The 22,625-nt window shown below is 43.8% G+C and overlaps 1 pseudogene; it reads right to left on the reverse strand.

Moving 5' to 3' along the window:
- Nucleotides 1-3,875: 3,875 nt before the first annotated feature.
- LOC101022339 lies at nt 3,876-4,841 on the reverse strand (annotated as a pseudogene).
- Between the last annotated feature and the right edge of the window lie 17,784 nt (nt 4,842-22,625).

A 22,625-nucleotide genomic window follows, 5' to 3' on the forward strand; every position in this document is an offset into this window, starting at 1 on the left:
AAACATTATTACACTGAAAATTTAACAACACTCTCTTTACTCTAGAGGGAGACATAATTATCCTCCAAGGCTGTTTGCCAGACAAACATTCTGGAAAAAAGAGTCTAGAACATAGGGAGTCAGTATCTTTGACCTTAAAATGTGCAGGAAGAAGCCCTGGGGGATGGTCTTGCAACAAACCTATTTTGAAAATTTGGATTTCTGCTCTTATGAAAACTGGGGACAATGCTCTCTTCTTTCCCCAAGTGGCAGTTCCGGGTTTGCTTTGTGGGGGCACCCTCTGGGTAACAGCCCAGCCAAAAGGGAACCCCAGAGAATTCAAACTTTATTCTGGTTTAGCCACCTAGATTTTCTTATTGGAGTAACATGGCCTTAGGTCCTAAAAATAATGAACACATGTTTGAATAGACTGCTTACCAAGTCCTCCTATGGGGGCATGTACAGACCAAAGTGGGGAAATAAGTGTTGTTGTGAGTTGTATTGTGTTCCCCTAAAACTCACATGTTGAAGCCCTAATCCCCAATGTGACTGTATTTGGAAATAGAACCCTTAGAGAGGTAATTAGGAACCATAATCCAATAAAACTGGTGTCCTTAAAAGAAGGGGGGCAGACACCAGAGATTTCTCTCTCTCTCCACTCAAGCACAGAGGAAAGGTCATGTGAAGACACAGCAAGAAGCCACCATTTACAAGCTAGGAAGAGAGGTCTCACCAGAAACAACCCATAGCACCTTGATCTTAGACCTCCAGCTGCCAGAACTGTGAGAAATGAAATTTCTGTTGTGTAAGCCACTCACTCAGTTTGTGGCACTTTGTTATAGCAGCACAAACAAACAAATAGAAGTGTTCTCTGTCCATTTAATAAAAGTTCCTTGTCCTTCTTGTACTTGACCCTTCCAAAGAAAGGTCTTGGTATGGGTAAGGGAATAATTGGACAGAGGGTGACATTATAGCTACTGAAATGGACCTCAATGATTTTATAGTAGTAGAGGAAGAGGAACAACCCTGGTACTTGGAAAGGGAACCCCTTAGACCTCAGGAGGTATAGGGGAGTGAGCGATATTAGTGATCTTTCTCTGCAGCCTTTCTCAAAAAGGAAAATGACCCAGAGTAGCTCTCTTAAGCTGTTGCAAGTACCTGAAATTTAAGACTTCTAGGTCTGCCATCCTCCTCCAGATTACTTTCACTGTGATTTGATTGCCATTCTCTTACACTTGCTGACAAATCTGCTGGAAGTAGCAAAGGCAGACTCTCCTTTGTCCCCTGCCTTCTCCACACCCATTCTTACAGCTGTGGCTCTGTCATTCTGTGGGGTGAATGAACGCTCCTCCTCTGGTGTACTAGTCCACGTACAGACAGGACAAGTGGATTGTCTGCCCTTTAGGCCATCATTCCAAATCAAGGTCTAGACTCAATTATTTAAACTGAACCGGGAACCCTAGGTGTATCAGCTGGCCAGGAGGACACAATGGCATTGTCAGGTTTTTTTCACACAGATCCCGCTGTGCTCCCTGCTCAATGATGTAGGCTTCGTTTGATGGCTGCACACAATTGTAAGTTCTCTTTCCAGGGGCACCACGTGCACCTTAATATTTGCTTTTAGTCTGGAAGCCACGTGTTAATTAGCCTTTCTCATGGTGACTTGTACCCCCGGGATGGCCATGTCTCTGACCCATGAGTCTTGTGTCTTTTGCCAACATCCATGAAGCAAGCGGTAACAGGCCAATTTATCAGCTTCTAAGTAGGGTCAAATATCAGATCTGCCAGTTTCCTGTGAGTAGGTGAGTAGTAAATGACCATTAAGTATTCCATAAATCATGGATTGGAGAGAGGGAAGGAAACAATTAGTACATATCTACAAGGACTTTCTTCTCTCACATGAAAAAATTAAAACCCCCTGGTCCTTATTGAGCGTTTAACATATTTTTCTTAAATTTCCCAAAGTACTTGAAACAAGTACAGAAGGTACTTGTTTGGTTAACAAAGCCTGTTTGCCTGTGTTGCTTATATTTTCCCTCTGCATTTTTCTATGTTCTCCATTATTTCTTTGTCTCCTTTATTTCTCAGCACATGAACAGGCTCAAGGGTGATTGATACTTGCAGGAAGATTTTATTTTCAGGCTAGAATAGCATTCATAAAAGAATAAGGCTTTGAGGCCAGGCGCGGTAGCTCACGCCTGTAATCCTAGCACTTTGGGAGGCTGAGGTAGGCTGATCACCTGAGGTTGGGAGTTCGAGACCAGCCTGACCAATATGGAGAAACCCCGTCTCTACTAAAAATTCAAAATTAGCTGGGTGTGGTGGCAGGCACCTGTAATCCCAGCTACTTAGGGGGCTGAGGCAGGGGAATTGCTGGAACCCAGGAGGTGGAGGTTGCGGTGAGCTGAGATTGTGATAAACCAAGATTGTGCCATTGCGCTCCAGCCTGGGCAACAAGAGTGAAACTCTGTCTCAAAAAAAAAAAAAAAAAAAAAAAAAGAAAAAGAAAATAAGGCTCTGAAACCCAACTGAGCCATGGTTGATCCAGGAAAAATGCAGATATGGCCTCTGCTGAGGACTGAATTCCCTTTTAGAGTGTTTTATTTTATTGTGGTAAATAAACATAACAAAAATTTATCATTTGACCATTTGGAGAGTATGATTAATTCATTGATATTAAGTACATTCACAGTGTTGTGCAGCCATCACCACTATTCATTTTAGAAGTTTTTCATCACAGCAAACAGAAACTCTACCCATTACACAGTAACTCCTCATTCTCCCCTCTCCCTAGGTCCCTAGTAACCACTATTCTACTTTATGTCTCTATGAATTTGCCTATTCTATATACCTCATACAGGTGGAATCACACCATAGTTGTCTTTTTTTGTGTCTGCTTATTTCACTTACCATAATATTTTCAAGCGTTATCCATGTTGTGGCGTGTATTGAAATTTCATTCCTGTCTGCCTTTTGGCTACTATGAATAGTACATTGTCTCTCAGTATTTGTGGGTTCTGCATCCATGGATTCAACCAATCATGGATTAAAAAATACTTGGAATGGCCAGGAGCAGTGGCTCATGCCTGTAATCCCAGCACTTTAGGAGGCCGAGGCAGGTGGATCACCTGAGGTCAGGAGTTCGGGACCAGTCTGGCCAACATGGTGAAACCCCATCTCTATTAAAAATACAAAATTAGTTGGGCATGGTGGTGTGCGCCTGTAATCCCAGCTACTTGGGAGGCTAAGGCATGAGAATCACTTGAACCTGGGAGGCAGAGGTTGCAGTGAGCCAAGATCACACCACTATACTCCAGCCTGGTCTATGAAGTGAGACTCTGTCTCAAAAAAAAAAAAAAAAAAAATTGGAAAAAAAAATACAACAATAAAATAATACAAATTTAAAAATACAGTATTAACATTGATTTACATAGCATTTATAGTATATTAGGTGTTATAAGTAATCTAGAGATGATTTAAGGTATATGGGAGGATATGCATAGGTTTATATAAATACTACACTATTTTTTCCCTTATGTCTACTGATTGCTTTCTCAAAACTACACCATTTTATATATGGGACTTGAGCATCCGCAGATTTGGGTATCCAAGGGGGGTCCTGGAACCAGTCCCCTATGGATCCTGAGAGATATTGGTGTACAAGTATCTGTTTCAGTCCCTGCTTTCAGTTCTTTTGAGTATATATTGAGGAGTGGAATTGCTGGATTATATAGCAATTTTATGTTTTGAATTTTAGAGGAACTGCCAAACTGTTTTCCACGGCAGCTGAACCATCTTACATTCCACCAGCAATGCATGAGGGTTCCAGTTTCTCCACATCATCACCAATGCTTGTTATTTTCATGAAAAATAGCCATTCTAATTTGTGTGAAGTGGTATCTCACTGTGGTTTTGATTTGTATTTTCCAAATGACTGAGGCATGTATTTATTGGCCATTTGTTTGTCTTCTAGAAAAATATTCATTTTCTTGGAAGAAAATCACCTTATTCTAATTAACTCACAAGGAATAAAATTGTAACAGCCAGTTTAAGGAGGGCACACAAACATTTGCCCAGCCCCAAATTCTACACCATCTTAATGAAATTCTACACAGTTAGAACACCCTCTTCTATTTCGATTCTGAAGCAAGGAAGCTACAAATGACACACGAGAGGTTTAACTGATGGTTATACTTTATACCTTTACTATCAATTATATTTTAATAGTGAATTAACTTGGCCATGAGAGCTGCTTTTCCATTTCTCCAATTTGAACTTCTTGATTAGGCCAATCTGTTTGCAAGTCTGCACTGTTTGAGAACTTCATTGAAAGCCCCACAGAGCGTGTTGATGTCATCTTGGTTCTGGGCACACTCCAAAATCTGTTTGATCTCATGGAAAAAAGGCTGCTGCTGCTGTGCTGGCCGGGTTGCCTGAGGCTGCTGGTAAGTGATGTCAGGTTTTGCAGGCTCACTATTACTTCCTCCACTGAAGCTCCCAGTAAGGGCATAACTCAGTGTGTGCCCCATAGCACAGCCTACAGCCATGCCAGCTGCACTGGTTGCCACTTGGGTCATCAGACTTGGCTGCCGGGGAGCAGCAGCAGGAGAGCCAACTGCAGATGGGGGTGCCACTGCTGGCGGCTGAGCTGCTGGTGCTGGCCTGGGTGTAGCTCTCATCTGTGGTGCCTGGCTGGTGAGAGGAGCCCTGCAGGAGGTGCGGCTTCGGCTTGCACGTGGCGTCCTAGCTGCAGGGCGGCTCAGCGTGTGGTAATACTCATTTTTGAATTGAGTTGTTTGTTTTTGTCATTGAGTTTTAGGAGTTGCTTATTCTGGATTTGAATCCCTTATCAGATGTATCATTTGGAAATATTTTCTTCATTCTGTGGGTTTTCTTTTCACTCTGTTGATTGCGTCCTTTGATGCAAAAAGTTTTAAACTTTCATGAAAAGAACAGTTCTTTAATTTTTACTTTTGTTGACTGTGTTGTTGGTGTTGTATCCAAGAAATCATTGTCAAATCCAATCTCATGAAGATCTTCCCTTGTTTTTTCTAAGAGTTTATAGTTTTAGCTTTTAACTTTAGATCTTTGACTCATTTTGAGTTTAAAAAAGTATGATGTAAGGATCCAGCTTTACTTGTTTGCATGTGAATATTCAGTTTTTCTAGCACCATCGGTTGAGGAGAATGTCCTTTCTCCATTAAGTGGTCTTGGCACTGTTGTTGAAGATCATTTGACCCCATATTTCTGTGATTATTTCTGGGCTTTCTGTTCTTTTCCACTGGCTTATATAGCTGGTTTTATGCCAGTATCACTTTTTTTTTTTTTTGAATACTGTAGCTTTGTAGTAAGTTTTGAAATTAGGAAATGTGAATCTTCCAATTTTGTTATTTTTCAAGAATGTTTTGGCTATTTAGGATCTCCTGAGATTTCCTATAACTTTTAGAATTGATTTTTCTATTTCTGCAAAACATGCCGTTGGTATTTTGACAGGAGTTTCACTGAATCTGTAGATTGCTGTGGGTGATTTTGTCCTCTTCACAATATTAAGATAAAATGGAAATGTCTTTCCATTAATTTATCTTCTTTGGTTTCTTTCAGTCATGTTTTGTAGTTTTCAACGTACCAATCTTTTCCCTTCTTAGTTAAATCTATTCCTAAGTACAGTTTACCCTTAAACAACATGAATTTGAGTTGCAAGGTTGATTTATACTCAGTTTTTGCAATAAAAGTTACAGCAAGTGTGCCTGCCTTTCCTGCCTCCCCTTCCACCTCTTCTACCTTTTCTACCTCTGCTACCCCGAGACAGCAAGACCAATCTTTTCTCTTCCTCCTCCTCTTCAGCCTACTGAATGTGAAGATGACAAAGATATGACTTTTGTGATAATCCATTCCACTGAATGAATTGCAAATATATTTTTTCTTCCTTGTGATTTTATTTTGTTCTTATTTTTTCTTTCCCTCTTTTTGTAATTATCCAGACATTGTTGAGACTCCTTCTGATTTTTAAAATATCACTTTCTTTTCTCTATCTTACTTTATCCTAAGAATATAGTATATAATACATATAACATAAAATATGCATTAATTGACAGGTTGTTATCGGTAAATTTTCCGGTCAACAGTAGGCAATTAGTACTTAAGCATTTGGGGAGTCAAATGTTGTATGTGGACTTTTGACTATGCAGGAGGTTAACCGTATTTTATTCTTTTGGATGTTATTATAAATGGAATGTTTTTCTTAATTTTCTTTTCAGATTATTCATTGCCAGTATATAGAAATGCAACTGATTTTTATGTGTTGATTTTATATCCTGCAACGTTGCTGAGTTCATTAGCTCTAAAGTTGTGTGTGTGTGTGTGTATGTGCACTTGCACAATCTCTAGGGTTTTCTACATAAAAGATCTTGCCCTCTGTGAACAGTGAGAATTAACTATCCTTTTTCCTTTCCAATTTAGATGACTTTTGTTCTTTTTCTTGCCTAAATGCTCTGGCTAGAATTTCTAATTCTATGTTGAATTGAAATAGTGAAAGCAGACAGCCTTGTCCTATTAATGATTGTAGAGGAAAAGGTTTCATACTGTCTTTTTTTTTTTTTTTGAGATGGAGTCTCACTCTGTCGTCCAGGCTGCAGTGCAGTGGCCGGATCTCAGCTCACTGCAAGCTCCGCCTCCCGGGTTTACACCATTCTCCTGCCTCAGCCTCCCGAGTAGCTGGGACTACAGGCACCCACCACCTCGCCCGGCTAGTTTTTTGTTTTTTGTTTTTTTTTTAGTAGAGACGGGGTTTCACTGTGTTAGCCAGGATGGTCTCGATCTCCTGACCTCGTGATCCGCCCGTCTCGGCCTCCCAAAGTGCTGGGATTACAGGCTTGAGCCACCGCGCCCGGCCATACTGTCTTTTCACCATTGAATGGTCTTGGCACTCTTGTCAAAAATCAATTGACCGTATATGCAAAGGTGTTTGGAGTATGATGTTAGCTGTGGGTTTTTCATATACGACCTTTATCATTTTGAGGAAGTTTCCTTCTATTCCTAGTATATTGAGTGTTTTTATCGTGAAAGGTGGTTGAATTTTTGTCAGGTGTTTTTCTGCATCAATTGAGTTGATCATGTGCGTTTCTCCCCTGAATTCTATTAATGTAGTGTATTACATTGATTGATTTTTTTGTTGAAGCATTCTTTTTTCATTGTTCTTATTTCATTTTTTGCTTTTCTTACTATTTTAAATTGATAGATAATTGTACATATTAATGAGGTAAATTGTGACATTTTGATACATGTATACAATGTGTAATGATCAAATCATAGTAATTAGTATATTCATCATCTCAAAAATTTCCTTTTTTTGGTGTTGGGAACATTCGAAATCTACTCCTCTGGCTACTTGAAAATATACAATAAATTTTTGTTAGTTTTCCTATAGCATTATAGAACACTAGAACTTATTACTCCTATGTATAGCTGTACTTTTGTGTTCATTAACTGACCTTTGGTATCTATCCTCTGCTCCCACCTACCCTTCCCAGTCACTGGTGACTACTATTCTACTCTCTACTTCTATGAGATCAACTTTTTTTAGCTTTCACGTATGAGTGAGAACATGCAGTACTTATCTTTCTATGCCTGGCTTATTTCACCTAATAGTTTCCAAGCTCTCTTGTATAGCCACTAATGACAGAATTTCATTCTTTTTTTATGACTAAATAGTATTCCATTGTGTAAATATATCACATTTTCTTTACACATTCATCTGTTTTAAAACTTTTAACTTTAATGGATATGTAATAGTTGTATGTATTTACATATTTATGGGGGTGCATGTGATATTTTGATACAAGTATCACAGTGTGTAATGATCAAATCAGGGTAATTAGGATAGCCATCATCTCAAGCATTTATCTTATGTTTCTTTGTGCTAGAAACATTCTTTTTTTTGTCTTTTTTGAGACAAGGCCTCAATCTGTTGCCCAGGCTGGAGTGCAGTGGCATCATCTCAGCTCACTGTTCTCTCAACCTCCCAGCTCAAAAGATGCCCCCAGTCCAGACTTCTGAGTAGCTGGGACTACAGGTGCACACCCCCATGCTCAGCTAATTTTTGTAATTTTCTTTTGTAGAGATGAGGTTTCACCATGTTGCCCAGGCTGGTCTTGAACTTCTGGACTCAAGCAATCTGCCCACCTTGGCCTCCCAAAGTGCTGGGATTACAGGTGTGAGCCACTGTGCCAAACTGCTAGAACATTCTAATGCCACTCTTCCACTTATTTTGAAACATACAATAAATTATTATTAACTATAGTCTCCCTCTTCTGCTACTGAACACTAGATCTCATTGCCTCTATCTAACTATATTTTTGTACCCATTAACCAACCTCTGTATATTTCCTTCTCCTGACCACCCTTCCTAGCTTCTGAGAGTCATCATTCTACTCTCTGTCTCCATGCGTTGTTTTTTTTTTGAGCTCCCACATATGAGTGAGAAATGTGATATTTGTCTTTCTGTGCCTGGCTTATTTCACTCAACATAATGTCCTCTAGTTCCATTCATGTCATTGCAAATGACAGGATTTCATTTTTTTTTGGCTGTATAATACTCCATTATGTATATGTACCACATTTTCTTTATCCACTCACCCACTGACTATCCATCCATCTGTTGATGGAACTTAGGTTGATTCTACATCTTGGCTGCATATCTTGTGAATAGTACTGTAGTAAACATGGGGGTACAGATATCTTTTTCACATACCTATTTCTTTTCCTTTGGATACATACCCAGCAGTGGGATTGCTAGGTCACATGGTAGTTCTATTTTTAGTTTTTTGAGAAACCTCCATACTGTTTTCCATAGTGGCTATAATAATTTACATTCCCACCAACAGTGCTTAAGAATTGTCCTTTTTCTCCATCCTCACCAGCGTCTGTTTTTTTTGTTTTTTTTTTGTTTTCAAATGGTGTCTCACTCTGTCACCCAGGCTGGAGTATAGTGGTGTGATCTCAGCTCACTGCAACCTCTGCCTCCAGGGTTCAAGCAATTCTCCTGCCTCAGCCTCCCAAGTAGCTGGGATTACAGGTGTGCACCACTATGCCCAGCTTTGTGTGTGTGTGTGTGTGTGTGTGTGTGTGTGTGTGTATTTTTAGTAGAGATTGGGTTTCACATGTTGGTCAGGCTGGTCACTCCTGACTTCAAATGATCTGCCTGCCTTGGCCTCCCAAAGTGCTGGGATTACAGATGTGAGCTACTGTGCCTGGCCTTTTTCTTCTTTTTGGCAACAATTCGAGCACCTGGGTCTTGGGGTGCAGGTTTGCTCTTTGTGGCAGGGTTGGATGTAGGTTGCCCACAGAGCCAGGATCTGTGACTCTATGGGCATCCCCTAGTAGCTCAGGCCCAGGGGCGGAATTGTTGCTGAGATTATACTCCTGGGGGGTAGGGTACATCCCTGGCCTGAGTTTGGGGAAGAAGGGATGCTCTGGAGGTTTGAGCCTGGGAAGCAGGGTATGGCTGCAATTTGGGAGTAGGGCTCAGTGATAACTCAGGTTCCACTGGATGAGGTACTATGTAGTAGTGATGCTAGGCCTTGAGATGGTCAGGGTTGGACGTATCCCAGACTCAGTGAGGCCAAGTGCAGTGGCAGCAAGTACCCCAGAATGGCAGAGCACAGCTATCATTTGGGCCCTGAGGAGTAGGGCAGAAGAAAGCACAGTGATGACTGTACTCCCCAGGAAGAGGGGCGTTTCAGCAGCTAAGACTTTAGTGGGCTAGTCCAGCTCCAGGGAAGCAGAATACTAGATCCGTGTGGCCTGTAGGGCTGCGTGTCTCAGCTCAGCCATTGCTCCATTTCTCTGGGACACAGGATACTATTTCAGCTCAACCCTGGGATGTGGAGCTGCTCAGCTCAGCCAGGGCACCAATTCCTTAGGGGGCAATGTGCTACTTCAGCTCAGGCCTGGAAAGGCATGACTGTTCTGGGTGGTCCAGGAACCATTTCCCTGGAATGCAGGATGCCCTGCGGCTTAAGTACTGGGGTGTGTGTGTGACTGCTTTGGGTGGTCAGGGCACCACTTCCTAGGATGCAGGATGCTACTTCGACTTAGGTACCAGAGAAGCATGAGTGCCATACGTGTCCAAGATACTCTTTTCCCAGGAGACAGGGTACCCCTTCAGCTCTGACCTGAGGGACTGGGGAGGAGTAGGTGGAGGACCTTGGCCTCTGCTTGGTTCCATGGGGAAGAGTGTAATAGCTGCTAACAGCTGAGCTTGGGGATGTTGGGCCACTGGGCTGGAGTGGCTCAGTGGTGGCTTAGCCTCAAGGATGAAGGTGAGCTGTAGCTACTCACTCCCTGGACAAGACATTCTCCATCCATAGTTTCAAATCCAAGATGGCACAGCACAGTAGTATTGCAGGCCCCAGGAGGTGGAGCACAGTGTTGGTGCCTTCTCTAGTGGGACCACAGCTATGTGGACTCCAGGCAGTTCCCTCACTGGGCTTAGTTCCTGTGAGGACTGCAGGGGACCCCAGTGGTGAGGCCTGTAGGTGTCCAAGGTGTTCATGAAGGTTGCTGGGATCCTCTTTCTTACCTCATTGCCAAAGGAGAAGGTCCCTCCTGGTTCCCAGCCTATCCTGGTTAGGGAAGGGGATGGTGGAGGCCCAGTGTTTCCTTTGGTTCTCTATGTGGCCATGCCAATTTTCTGTGCTCACCCGGATTTCTGTTACTCCTCTGATGCCCAATGGCACTCTCCTTCAGTTATTTTTGTTGCAATGTCATCTCGTTTATTCATTGTTCTGGAAGTCTTTGGGAGGGGGACAAGCACTAAAGGCTTCTGGTCAGCCATCTTGCTCCATTGAACCATTCTTGCTTTCTGGGATTAAATCCCACTTAGTCATGGTGTTTAATCCTTTCAATATGTTGCTGAATTTGGTTTGCTAATTTGAGGATTTTTGCATTACAGTTTTCTTTTTTTGGCAACATCTTTGTCTGGCTTCAGTATCAGGGTCATGCTGGCCTCAGAGAATGACTTAAGATGTGTTACCTCCTCTTCAAGTTTTTGGAAGAGTTTCAGAAGGATTGGTGTTAATTCGTCATTAAGTATTTGGTATAGGCCAGGCATGGTGGCTAATGCTTGTAATCTCAGCATTTTGAGAGGCTAAGGTAGGAGGATCGCCTGAGCTCAGGAGTTCAAGACTAGCCTGGGCAATGTAGGGAGACAGTGTCTCTACAAAAAATTTTTTAGAAACATTGGCTGGGCATGGTGGCATGTGCCTATAGTCCTAGCTACTTGGGAGACTGAAGTGGGAGGATTGCTTGGGCCCAGGAGGTAAAGGCTGCAGTGAGCTGTGATCACACCACTGCACTCCAGCCTGGGTGACAGAGCAAGACCCTATCTCAGGAAAAAAAAAAAAAAGCATTTAGTGTAATTCACCAGTAAAACCATCTGTTCCTCAGCTTTTTGTTGTTGATATTGTTGAGAGGTTTTGATTATTGATTAAATCTCCTTACTAGTTATGTCTATTCAGATTTTCTAATTATTTATCAGTCAATTTTGATAGATCATGTGTTTTCAGGAATGTGTCCGTGTCATCTAGGTTATCCAATTTTGAAGACTATGCTTGTTTAGCATAGTTTTTAAAGATAGTGATGAATTACACATGACATAAAATTTACGATCTTACCCATACATATATATTTTTGGAGACAGAGCTTCATTCTTGTTGCCCAGGCTGGAGTGCAGTGGCACAATCTTGGCTCACTGCAACCTCCGCCTCCTGGGTTCAAGTTATTCTCCTGCCTCAGCCTCCCAAGTAGCTGGGATTACAGGTGCTCACCACCACACCTGGCTAATTTTTGTATTTTTAGTAGAAATAGGGTTTCACCATGTTGGCCAGGCTGGTCTTGAACTCCTGACCTCAGGCGATCCACCTGCCTTGGCCTCCCAAAGTGTTGGGATTATAGGCGTGAGCCACCGCACCCGGCCCGTCTTACCCATTTCTAAGTGTACAGTTCAGTGGCATTAAGTATAGTTACTTTGTTGTGAACCATTACACCGTCCATCTCCAGAAGTCCTTCATCCTGCAAAACTGAACCTCTGTACCCATTAAACAATAATTTCCCATTTTCCCCTATATCCCTGGCAACCACCATTCTACTTTCTATCTCTATGAATTTGACTACTCCAGGTACCTCATATAAGTGGTATCATCCACTATTTGTCCTTTTGTGACTGGCTTATTTCACTTAGCATAATGTCCTCAAGATTCATCCATGTTATAGCAAGTATCAGCCTTTCCTTCCTCTTTATGGCTGAATAATATTCCTTTGTATGTATAGACCACTTTTTCTGTGTCCATTCGTCCATCAATGGACACTTGTGTTGCTCCCACCTTTTGGATATTAGCACAGTGTTTTCAGTTAGAAAAACCTGATTTTGAGAACGGTCTCTGTACTTGTGAGCTTTTGGACCTTGGGTAATTTAATTTGTGTAATGCTCAGTTTCCTCATCCTCAATAGGGGGATAATAATAGTGCCTGCATTGTAGAGTTATTGAGTTAAATGACTGTATTTGAAGTACTTAACACACAATGCCTCCATAACCATTTGTTACCATCAGCACAGTGGTGCCGGAGAGTTTGTTTTTAGAGTCAAATAGCCATGTGTTCATCTAGTTACGTGACTAAGGGAAGTTATTTGAGTTACAGTTTCCTTATTTAAAAAATGGAAATAATAACACATTAATTATTTTATTTGACAAATGTTTGTTGATATCTACTCTCAATATCTGCATTATCCTATGAGATAGGATACAGGTGAACAAAACAGAAAAAGTAATCCGTGCCCTCGTGGAACTTACATTCTAGTGGTGTGAGAACTGAAACAGAAATAATTCCCAATTCATGTGTTAAACAATACTAGGAAATGGTGCTTGTTTATCAAGACTAACAGTTTACGTATCAAACCCTACAAGACCCTCACCTCAGTCCTCCCACCAGTTCAAAGCTGGTATGTCATAAATCCTCTGATTCTAGCCAATTCTCCTCCTTACAAGATCATCCTTGGCATCACCTAACTGAAGCCTTAACCCTCCACAAAGACTCTGCTCTAACTTCTCATTTTGAAACACTACTAAGATTCTGTCAAAGTGGTCTGCTGCCTTATTGCAGGAAATCTCATAAACCCAGTTTTGATTGACTGACAGGTTTTTCTGGTGGTTGTTTGGGTAGTCAACAACAATAAACAAGTGTGTTAGTCTGTTTTCACGCTGCTGATAAAGACATACCCGAGACTGGGCAATTTACAAAAGAAAGAGGTTTATTGGACTTACAGTTCCACATGGCTGGGGAGGCCTCACAATCATGGTGGACAGCAAGGAGAAGCAAGTCACATCTTACATGGATGGCAGCAGGCAAAAAGAAAGCTTGCACAGGGAAACACCCCCTTATAGAACCATCAGATCTCATGAGACTTATTCACTCTCATGGGAACAGCATGGGAAAGACCTGCCCCCATGATTCAATTACCTCTCCCTGGGTCCATCCCACAACACATGGGAATTCAAGATGAGATTTGGGTGAAGACACAGCCAAACTGTATCAACAAGATACATAAATTATAGAGTTTTGATAACAAGATGAGGGGAGAGGGCTCATGGGGAGGAGGCTTTGCAGGGCAGATTGTTTTATTTATTTGACTTTACTCTGAGTAAGGATGAGAAGCAATTGGAAGGCTTGAGCCGGAGAAGTGGCATGATCTGCTTTATCGTTTAGCAGGATGACTCTGGCATCCACGTTGATAAATGACTGAAGAGAGCAAAGGTGGGGAACCAGGAGGAGGACATGGTGGTTCTTTCTCATAATCCCAGCACTTTGGGAGGCTGAGGCAAGTGGATCACTTGAGCTCAGGAGTTCGAGACCAGCCTGGGCAACATGGCGAAAACCCACCTCTACAAATAATACAAAAATTAGCTGGGCATGGTGGCACACGCCTGTAGTCTCTGCTACTGGAGAGGCTGAGGTAGGAGGATCATCTGAGCCTAGGAAGGTTGTGGCTGCAGTGAACTGTGATCATGCCACTGCACTCCAGCCTGGGTGACAGAGTATAACCCTGTCTCAAAACCAAACTAAATTAAACTAAACTGAAAGTGGGAGCCAGGGACCATTTAGGAGACTCAGACTGGGGTGGTAGGGATGGATCTGGGGAGAGGTGGTTGGACTCTCTTACCTATTTTGAAGATGGAACCAATGGAATTTGTCGATGGATCAGATGGGAGTGTGTGAGGAAGAAGCTCACCTATCTTACAGGATGTCATGAGCTTTCAACCTCACGGTGTTTGTAATCTGTCAGTGCTCAGTAAACAGCAACAATTTGAAGATTCTCACATGTTTCTCCTCTGCCTAGATCTGGGTCTTCCCACCTCTGTCACTTGCTAAACTGCCAAAGATGCCTCTTTCCCCAGGGGCACCTTCCTGATGCTCTCACTCAAGCTTAGGTGTCCTCCTTGTGACTCCATCATCAACTCTCCTTTACAAGCACCACATGTGGCCCCAGTTCTGTGGACTCTTGCAGGCCCTTACTTGTTTCTGTTCCTCTGCAGACTGCCCTCTCCATTAGGCTGGCCTTGTCCACCCTGCTCACTACTGAATACTCTGCACCCAGGACAAAGCCTGCAACACAGCTGGTGTCCAGCCCATGCTTGTTGATTATTATTAACATCTTTTTTTTTTTTTTTTTTTTTTTGGAGACAGGGTCTGGCTTTGTCACCCGGGCTCTGGAGTGCAATGGTGTGATCTCAGCTCACTGCAACCTCTGCCTCCTGGGCTCAAGCGATTCTCATGTCTCAGCCTCCCAAGTAGCTGGGATTACAGGTGTGCACCACCATGCCTGGCTAATATTTGTATTTTTAGTAGAGAAGGGGTTTTGCCATGTTGGTCAGGCTGGTCTTTAACTCCTGGCCTCAAATGATCTGCCTGCCTCAGCCTCCCAAAGTGCTGGGATTACAAGTATGAGCCACTGTGCCCGACCTTAACATCTTAATAATCTGTAATGAGGGAAAAAGGGTAGTTCCTTTATCTCAAGCATGGAGTTTGGGTTCCACTCACAGAGGCTGTACTTACATTGAAAAACAAGGGAGAAATAGCTATAAACCATGACTAGCTGTGGGCAAAATTATGACGTAGCCAAAGTCTTATGGAGTTTTTGCATTAATTTTGATTTTTTTTTTTTTTTTTTAGATGGAGTCTCGCTCTGTCACCAAGCTGGAGTGCAGTGGCGCGATCTTGACTCACTGCAACCTCTGCCTCCCAGGTTCACGCTGTTCACCTGCCTCAGCCTCCCAAGTAGCTGGGACTACAGGCGCACGCCAGCACACCCAGCTAATTTTTGTAATTTTAGTAGAGATGGGGTTTCACCGTGTTCGCCAGGATGGTCTCAATCTCTTGACCTCGTGATCTGCCTGCCTTGGCCTCCCAAAATGCTGGGATTACAGGCGTGAGCCACCGCGCCCGGCCTAATTTTGATATTTTTAAAACATTTAATTAAAATGTCATTTAATTACTGAGTTTTTGGGATCCCTGTCATTTTTGTGCCCTAGGAAAGAAAGTACCTCCCCACCTTCCCAGACCTGGCCCTGCTGGAGAGGCAGTAAGGGTTAGGAAGGTGCTGTGGAATGTGGGATTAGGTAAGCATGGCATTTTTCTGAGTGTTATATGAGGTGTTTTGAAGAGAAAGTCTTAAAGGTACCAAGGTGGATGTACAAGTCTGCTCAAGCTGCCATCACAAAATCCCTAAGACTAGATAGCCCAAACAATAGACACTTATTGTCTCATAGCTCTGGAGGCTAGAAATCCAAGGCCAAGGTGCCTGCAAGGTCGGTTTCTGGTGAGGCCTCTCTCCCTGGCTTGCAGATGTCCACCTTCTCACTGGGTGCTCACATGAACTCTCTTGTGTCCGCTTGGAGAAACAGTCCTGGTGCCAGTTCCTTTTCTTTTCTGAGACAGAGCCTCACTCTGTCACCTAGGCTGGAGTGCAGTGGTGTGATCATGACTCACTGCAGCCTCAAACTCCTGAGCTCAAGCAATTCTCCTACCTCAGCCTCCCAAGTAGCCAGGATCACAGGTGTGTACCACCATGGCTGGCTAATTTTTTTTTTTATCTTATAGAAACAGGGTCTCACTGTGTTGCCCAGGCTTCCTTTGCTTATAAGAACATCAGTTCTATTGCTTTGGGCACCCCCTTATGACCTCATTGAACCATAACTACCTTCCTAAAAGCCTGACCTCTGAATGCAGTCACATTGGGGGTAATGGTTTCAACATACATTATTTTGTGCTGGGGGCACAATTCAGTCCGCACCAGTGGGTACCCAGCCCCCATTCAGATCATGCTGCCTGGGGTAGGAGCTCGGTGCTGAGAGACGAACAGGTCAGGTTTGGATTTGGGCTCTTCTTCTAATTAGCTGTGTGATCTTGAGCTAATCACTTAACTTCTCTGAACCTCAGCTTCTCCAACTCTACAATTAGTCCATATTTCTTATCTCACAGGGAGATGGAGGGACTAATCTGAGATGCATATAAAAACCTTGAAGACAATTCTCAGTAAACTTTAGATTTCCTCCCTTTAGCAAACTAATTGGAATTCAGGAAGCAGCCACTGGCACTGTAGGTAGAAGGCAGTTCTGTTCATTGACTTTGGGCAGCTGCAGGGCTCGAGGGTGACATTACACGGAGGCTGTCTATGATTTTTCTAAGTTTCAGTGGCTGCACACCCTTATCCCACATAAGATTAGATTTTCACGCAGACATTGGGCAAGAGTCCCAGGCCTCACAGATATTTTCGGGTCAACCAGGAACTCTCCATTGCTGTTGAGTATGAGGGAAAGTGCCGAGTCATGGATTTGTTTCCTTCAGATTCTGTGTGGTTCTTATCATGTTCTTCAGGAAACATTAGCACACCCAGCTATTAATAATGATGATGGAATGAAATTTCTGACTAAATCCGGGGTGGAGGTGAGGGTCACCTGCCTGGCTAACCTATACTTGTATCTATCCAGGAAGGAAGGGAGCTATCTGGAGGCAGGCTAAGGAGATAGGAATGTTCAACATGCTGGGAATCCCTCGACTTCACGCAACAGGGCAACCCAAGCCTCCGAAGGTCGGACTTGGGTGGGAGGGATCAGTGTTGTCATTGGCACGTTTTCCCAACCAAGTCCAAAATCCCTTAGTAGGCAAAGAGTTGAGATAGGGAAACAGTACCTGGGGCCCCACTGATAGTGGGATGATGGTCCTCATCACAGCGCAGGATGGAATCTTTGTTTAGATTACCAGAGGACTGTACATACACCCTCAAAACAGATGAGGTATTTTCCCTGGGAACTTGCTGTAATTCTTACTCCCTTTGTTCCTCTTTTCCATGAAAGCATGAGGTTTCATTGATGAAGGCTTCTCCCTTCCGGCACCCCTTCTTCGGCCCTTGCCGCTGCTATGCCCCTTCAATTGCCCTAACAGTGTTGATGAGCAGAAATAGTGTCAGATCATGATGTCAGAAGTCATGTCAGATATCTGTTTGGTGCCTAGGACCTTCCAAGATTTATGGCTACCAGTAAATCACAAGAGAGATTTTGATTCTGGTTTTCCTCCCAGAAAGTGAAGGACAGCTCTGGCCTTACTGAGTAGTCTCTTTTAGGCAATTGCTGGCATTACTGGGTGCAGAAGCTCATTTGCTTCCCCACAACCTGAGTGGAAAACTTCACTCAGGCGCTGGAATATATGCTATGCTCCCATTGCCCAACAAATCCAGACCTAACTGACATAAGGGAATGTTCATTTCAACTATCATTGGTCCTTTCCCCTTATAACATTCATCCTTGAGAAGTTTTCACAACAGAATTAAATTTCCAACATTTAAATCAGGTTGATGATTAACTCAAGGAACCCAGAAAAAATTTGTTGCAATCTGTTATTGGAAATACAGGAGTAACACACTGCAGCTGACCGCAGCCATGGACTTGGGCAAGTCCTCAACATCTACAAGTGCACCGGCAATACAGAACCACAGGCCACAGGTGGCTGCTGCTTTTTTTTTTTTTTTTTTTTTTGAGATGGAGTCTCACTCTGTTGCCCAGGCTGCAGTGCAGTGGCACAATCTTGGCATCTTGGCTCACTGCAACCTCTGCCTCCTGCGTTCAACTGACTTTCTTGTCTCAGCCTCCTGAGTAGCTGGGACTATAGGGGCCCACGACCACACCCAGATAATTTTTATATTTTTTAGTAGAGACATGGTTTTGCCATGTTGGCTAGGTTGGCCTTGAACTCCTGACCTCAGGTGATCCATCTGCCTCAGCCTCCCAGAGTGCTGGGATTACAGGTGTGAGCCACCACGCCTGGCCCACAGGTGGCTTCTTAAATTAAAACTTAAATTAGTTAAAATTAAAAATTCAGTTCCTTAGTTGCACTAGTCACAGTCAAGTGCCCAATAGCTACATGTGGCTGTGGCTACGGCATAGAGCAAGCAGATATAGAATGTTTCCATCGGCGCCTATTTCATCATCTGAGAGGGGAGTGACAGGGACCTCAGATGTCGCATGAGATGGTGCATGTAGAGACACGTTGCATATTATGAAGTGAAACACACGTTTTATTGTCAGCCTTGACTTGTCATTTGGATGGATGCAAAGTGGATTCCAGGTTCCTAATGAAAAGCTTTATGAAATAATCTGAATCTTTTGGTGTATCTGTTGAACAGTTTTCTAAGTCAGCCCTATTTTTTTTCCATTATAATCAGCAGTGCTGAGAACCCACCTTTTCTGAGCAGAAAGAGGGTGAAATTCTTGTCCACTCTAAATGCTGGATTCCCACTGTCCTCAATCAATCAACACCTCTTCCTGGATAAGCTCAGGGACTCCTTTTGACCCCAACTCCCAGCCTCCAGTTCTACAGCAGCATAGTACCTTCGGGAGGGCGTAAAGCTATCCTCCCTCGGCCCCTGCTGTCATACATAGACGCTGTCCCCTTCTCTCCACATCCCAGCCGTGGCTGCCCTCTCAGCCCCTCCATTCTGATGATGGGCAACATGAAGATGTTAAGGACCCTTGGCAAACTCCAGGGTTTCTTTACAATTAGTAATCCTTTCTGATGATCTGAAAGTGTGTTAGCACACTTCTCCCAGTGCTCAACAGCATGAAAGGCTGTGTTCTCTCCTGCCCAGAACAACAGGATCTCCTTTCCCTCCCTTAACACCCCTCCATCACCATCACCACAAGTTCCTGCTCTCCGCACGCTTGTCCTCGGAATCAAGCAGTGGAGACGTATGCTGGAAGAGAAGGAGCTTGGGCCTGAGGTAGGTGTGGGCTGGCTCTCACCTCTGTCATGGCTTAGCTTGTGACTTTGGCAAGTTACTCGACTTCCTTGAAGCAAGTGTTTGTCTGTTTTCTTTCATTTGCATAAATGAGGGTAATAGCATCCACTTTGCAAAACTGTGGTAAGAACAAAATGAGCTATGGGCTAAAATGCTTAGGGCAGTGCAGTGTCGGGCATGCGGCATTTGGCATACAGCTGGTGCCACAGAAATCAGTAGTTGTGTTTATTCAAGAGCCATCCTCAGTTCTGGCGGAACATGGTGTTTACCCTTTCCCTTGTAAAACAATGAAAGGATCTCAGACACTTCATTGTCTAAACATTGTTGGATGGGACTAAACAGCTTCAAGTGAATGTGCCAGCTACGACAAGCATATTGCAGCAAATACTCTTCTTTATCCCCATAAAGCCATTCCCTCTTCTTTACCTTTATAACAGAATCCAGATTTTGTTTAGGTGTCTGGTGTCCAGGGCTCCCTCTCCAGGTCCAAAGAAATGTTACTCTTTATTGGTCCAAACAATTGGGTTAATATTCTCCTTGCTGGTGATTCATGTAAAAATGGTCCTGTGATGTACTTGTGGTAAGTGAGACACAGAGGAAGTGGGGGAGGGGTAGTTTCTCTCCTGCCCATAAAAATAAAAGAAAAACAATTGGAGACATTGGCCCCTCTTCTTTCACCCAGAGTGGTTGTGCCCCTGTGGAATGACTGAACCTGTGGCCCTCTTGTGTCACGAGGGGACAAGTTTGAAGACCAAGGCCAACATGCTCAGATGGCAGAGCGTAAAGATGGAAAGAACCTGGCTCCATGAAGTCCTCAAGCTGTTATATTAACCGGCCCTAGAATCATCCTATTTCTAGACTTTTGGTGAGATAATAAATTTATTTTATTTAAAAAATCAATTAAAAGTAGGTTTTTTCTGTTATTTATAGTTGACAGTCTCCTAAATGATTTCTAATACAAATAACCGACATGTTTGCATTTTAGTTATTTCTATATGTCTCTTATATTCTCTGCTTAACCCTCTGCTCTTTTTTTTTTTGAGACAGAGTCTTGCTCTTCTTGCCTAGGCTGGAGTGCAGTGGCGTGATCTCGGCTCACGGCAACCTCCACCCCCTGGGTTCAAATGATCCTCCTGTCTCAGCCTCCAGAGTAGCTGGGATTACAGGCATCCGTCACCACGCCTGGCTAATTTTTATACTTTTATTAGAGACAGAGTTTCACCATGTTGGCCAGGCTGGTCTCGAACTCTTGACCTCAGGTGATCTGCCCGCCTTGGCCTCCCAAAGTGCTGGGATTTCAGGCATAAGCCACCGCGCCCGGCCAACCCTCTGTTCTTCTTAGATGGTATGCTGTATCTTTCCCCCTTGTTCAATCCCCTAACACCTGGTTCACCATCTTGCACATAGAAAGCACTAAAATGGAATTTATAAATAAATATGAAAGTGAAATATGGCCCTTGAAATGACAGCTTGCTTCCAACAGAGGTTCCACCACAAGATTTTAAGATAGAGGGTTGGTGGTGAGAGGAGACCTGAAGACGATCAGTACTGCGACAGAGTCGAGCTTCTTCTGTTCTATGTGTGGTATATCCTTCTTCTGGGAGCTCTGACCTCAAAATTTGATATTACCATCGACTCTTTTCTTTTTTTTTCTTTTTTTTTTTTTTTTTTGAGACGGAGTCTCGCGCTGTCGCCCAGGCTGGAGTGCAGTGGCGCGATCTCGGCTCACTGCAAGCTCCGCCTCCCGGGTTCACGCCATTCTCCTGCCTCAGCCTCCTGAGTAGCTGGGACTACAGGCGCCCACCACCGCGCCCGGCTAATTTTTTGTATTTTTAGTAGAGACGGGGTTTCACTGTGGTCTCGATCTCCTGACCTTGTGATCCGCCCGCCTCGGCCTCCCAAAGTGCTGGGATTACAGGCGTGAGCCACCGCGCCCGGCCACCATCGACTCTTTTCTTATTGTCAGCTCCTCATATCTGAAGAGTTGCCAAGTTCTGGCCATATTACTTTGACTCTTCAGCTTATCCAAAGTAAGTAGAGAAATCTGGGGGAAAACTGTTTTATACTGTCCAAGCAAATGACATTGGTCTGAGACAGAAAGGCCATGTAATTCTTTTGAACGGCAGCTGTGTCTTTTCAGGGGGGAAGTCTACTGGGAAAGCCACATGAAGATAAAAAAGCTGTTTAGGTTGGGCAGGGTGGCTCATGCTCATAATCTCAGTGCTTTGGGAGGCTGAGGCAGGAGGATCGCTTGAACTCAGGAGCTGAGGGCAGCAGTGAGGTACAACTGTACCTCTGCACTCCAGCCCAGGCAACAGAAGGGGACCCCACAGCTTTTTTCCAAAAAAGCTGCTTGGAGAATGGATGGAAAAACACGAAGTCACCATATAAATTGGCTCCAAGTCCCCAGTCCTCTAGACGTCATCCTCTGGTGTGAAGCCCTCTGTCCTCCTGACTGCTGGAGACCGGTGTCCCCTTCTCTCCACATCCCAGCCATGGCTGCCCTCTCAGCCCCTCCATTCTGATGATGGGCAACATGAAGATGTTAAGGACCCTCGGCAAACTCTAGGTTTTCTTTACAATCAGTAATCCTTTCTGATGATCTGAAAATGTGTTAGCACACTTCTCCCAGTGCTCAACAGCATGAAAGGCTGTGTTCTCTCCTGCCCCGAACAACAGGATCTCCTTTCCCCCACTCAACACCCCTCCATCACCATTCTTCCCAGTGCGCTGCTGGGCAGTGAGCTTCTTAACAGAGCTGCCCCCGGGAGAAATGTTCCAGCTGGGACAAGTGACATTCTGTTGAAGTGGGGACTTGTGCACCTGCAGAGGCCTGAGAAGCTGTGAGTCCACACTGAGCTCTGTCATCTTCATTCCCAGCCATCTCCCCTGGGGGGCTGTTCTCATATGAACAAAGTAGGCAGGGTTTTCAGGATGAAGCCTCACTGGGATGCTGTAAGTGATTCCATCTCCGTATTGAGAAATTTTGTGTCTTCCATCCAGATTTGAGAAAAAAGAAGTAAGAGGAAGAAAGAAGTGTACCATGAGGGGAATAAAAGAGAAAACAAGTCAGGGAAAAGTGCTTGGTGAAAAAAATGGAGTAGAAAGACAAAATGGGCTGGCTGCGATGGCTCACACTTGTAATCCCAGCACTTTGGGAGGCTGAGGCGGGCAGATCATTTGAACTCAGGTGTTTGAGACCAGCCTGGGCAACATGGTGAGAACTTGTGTCTGCAAAAAGTACAAAAATTAGCAGGGCATGGCAGTGTGTGCCTATAATCCTAGCTACTTGGAAGGCTAAG

This window comes from Papio anubis, chromosome 8 (genome assembly GCF_008728515.1).
Source record: "Papio anubis isolate 15944 chromosome 8, Panubis1.0, whole genome shotgun sequence".
In the NCBI taxonomy this organism is placed as follows: Eukaryota; Metazoa; Chordata; class Mammalia; order Primates; family Cercopithecidae; genus Papio; species Papio anubis.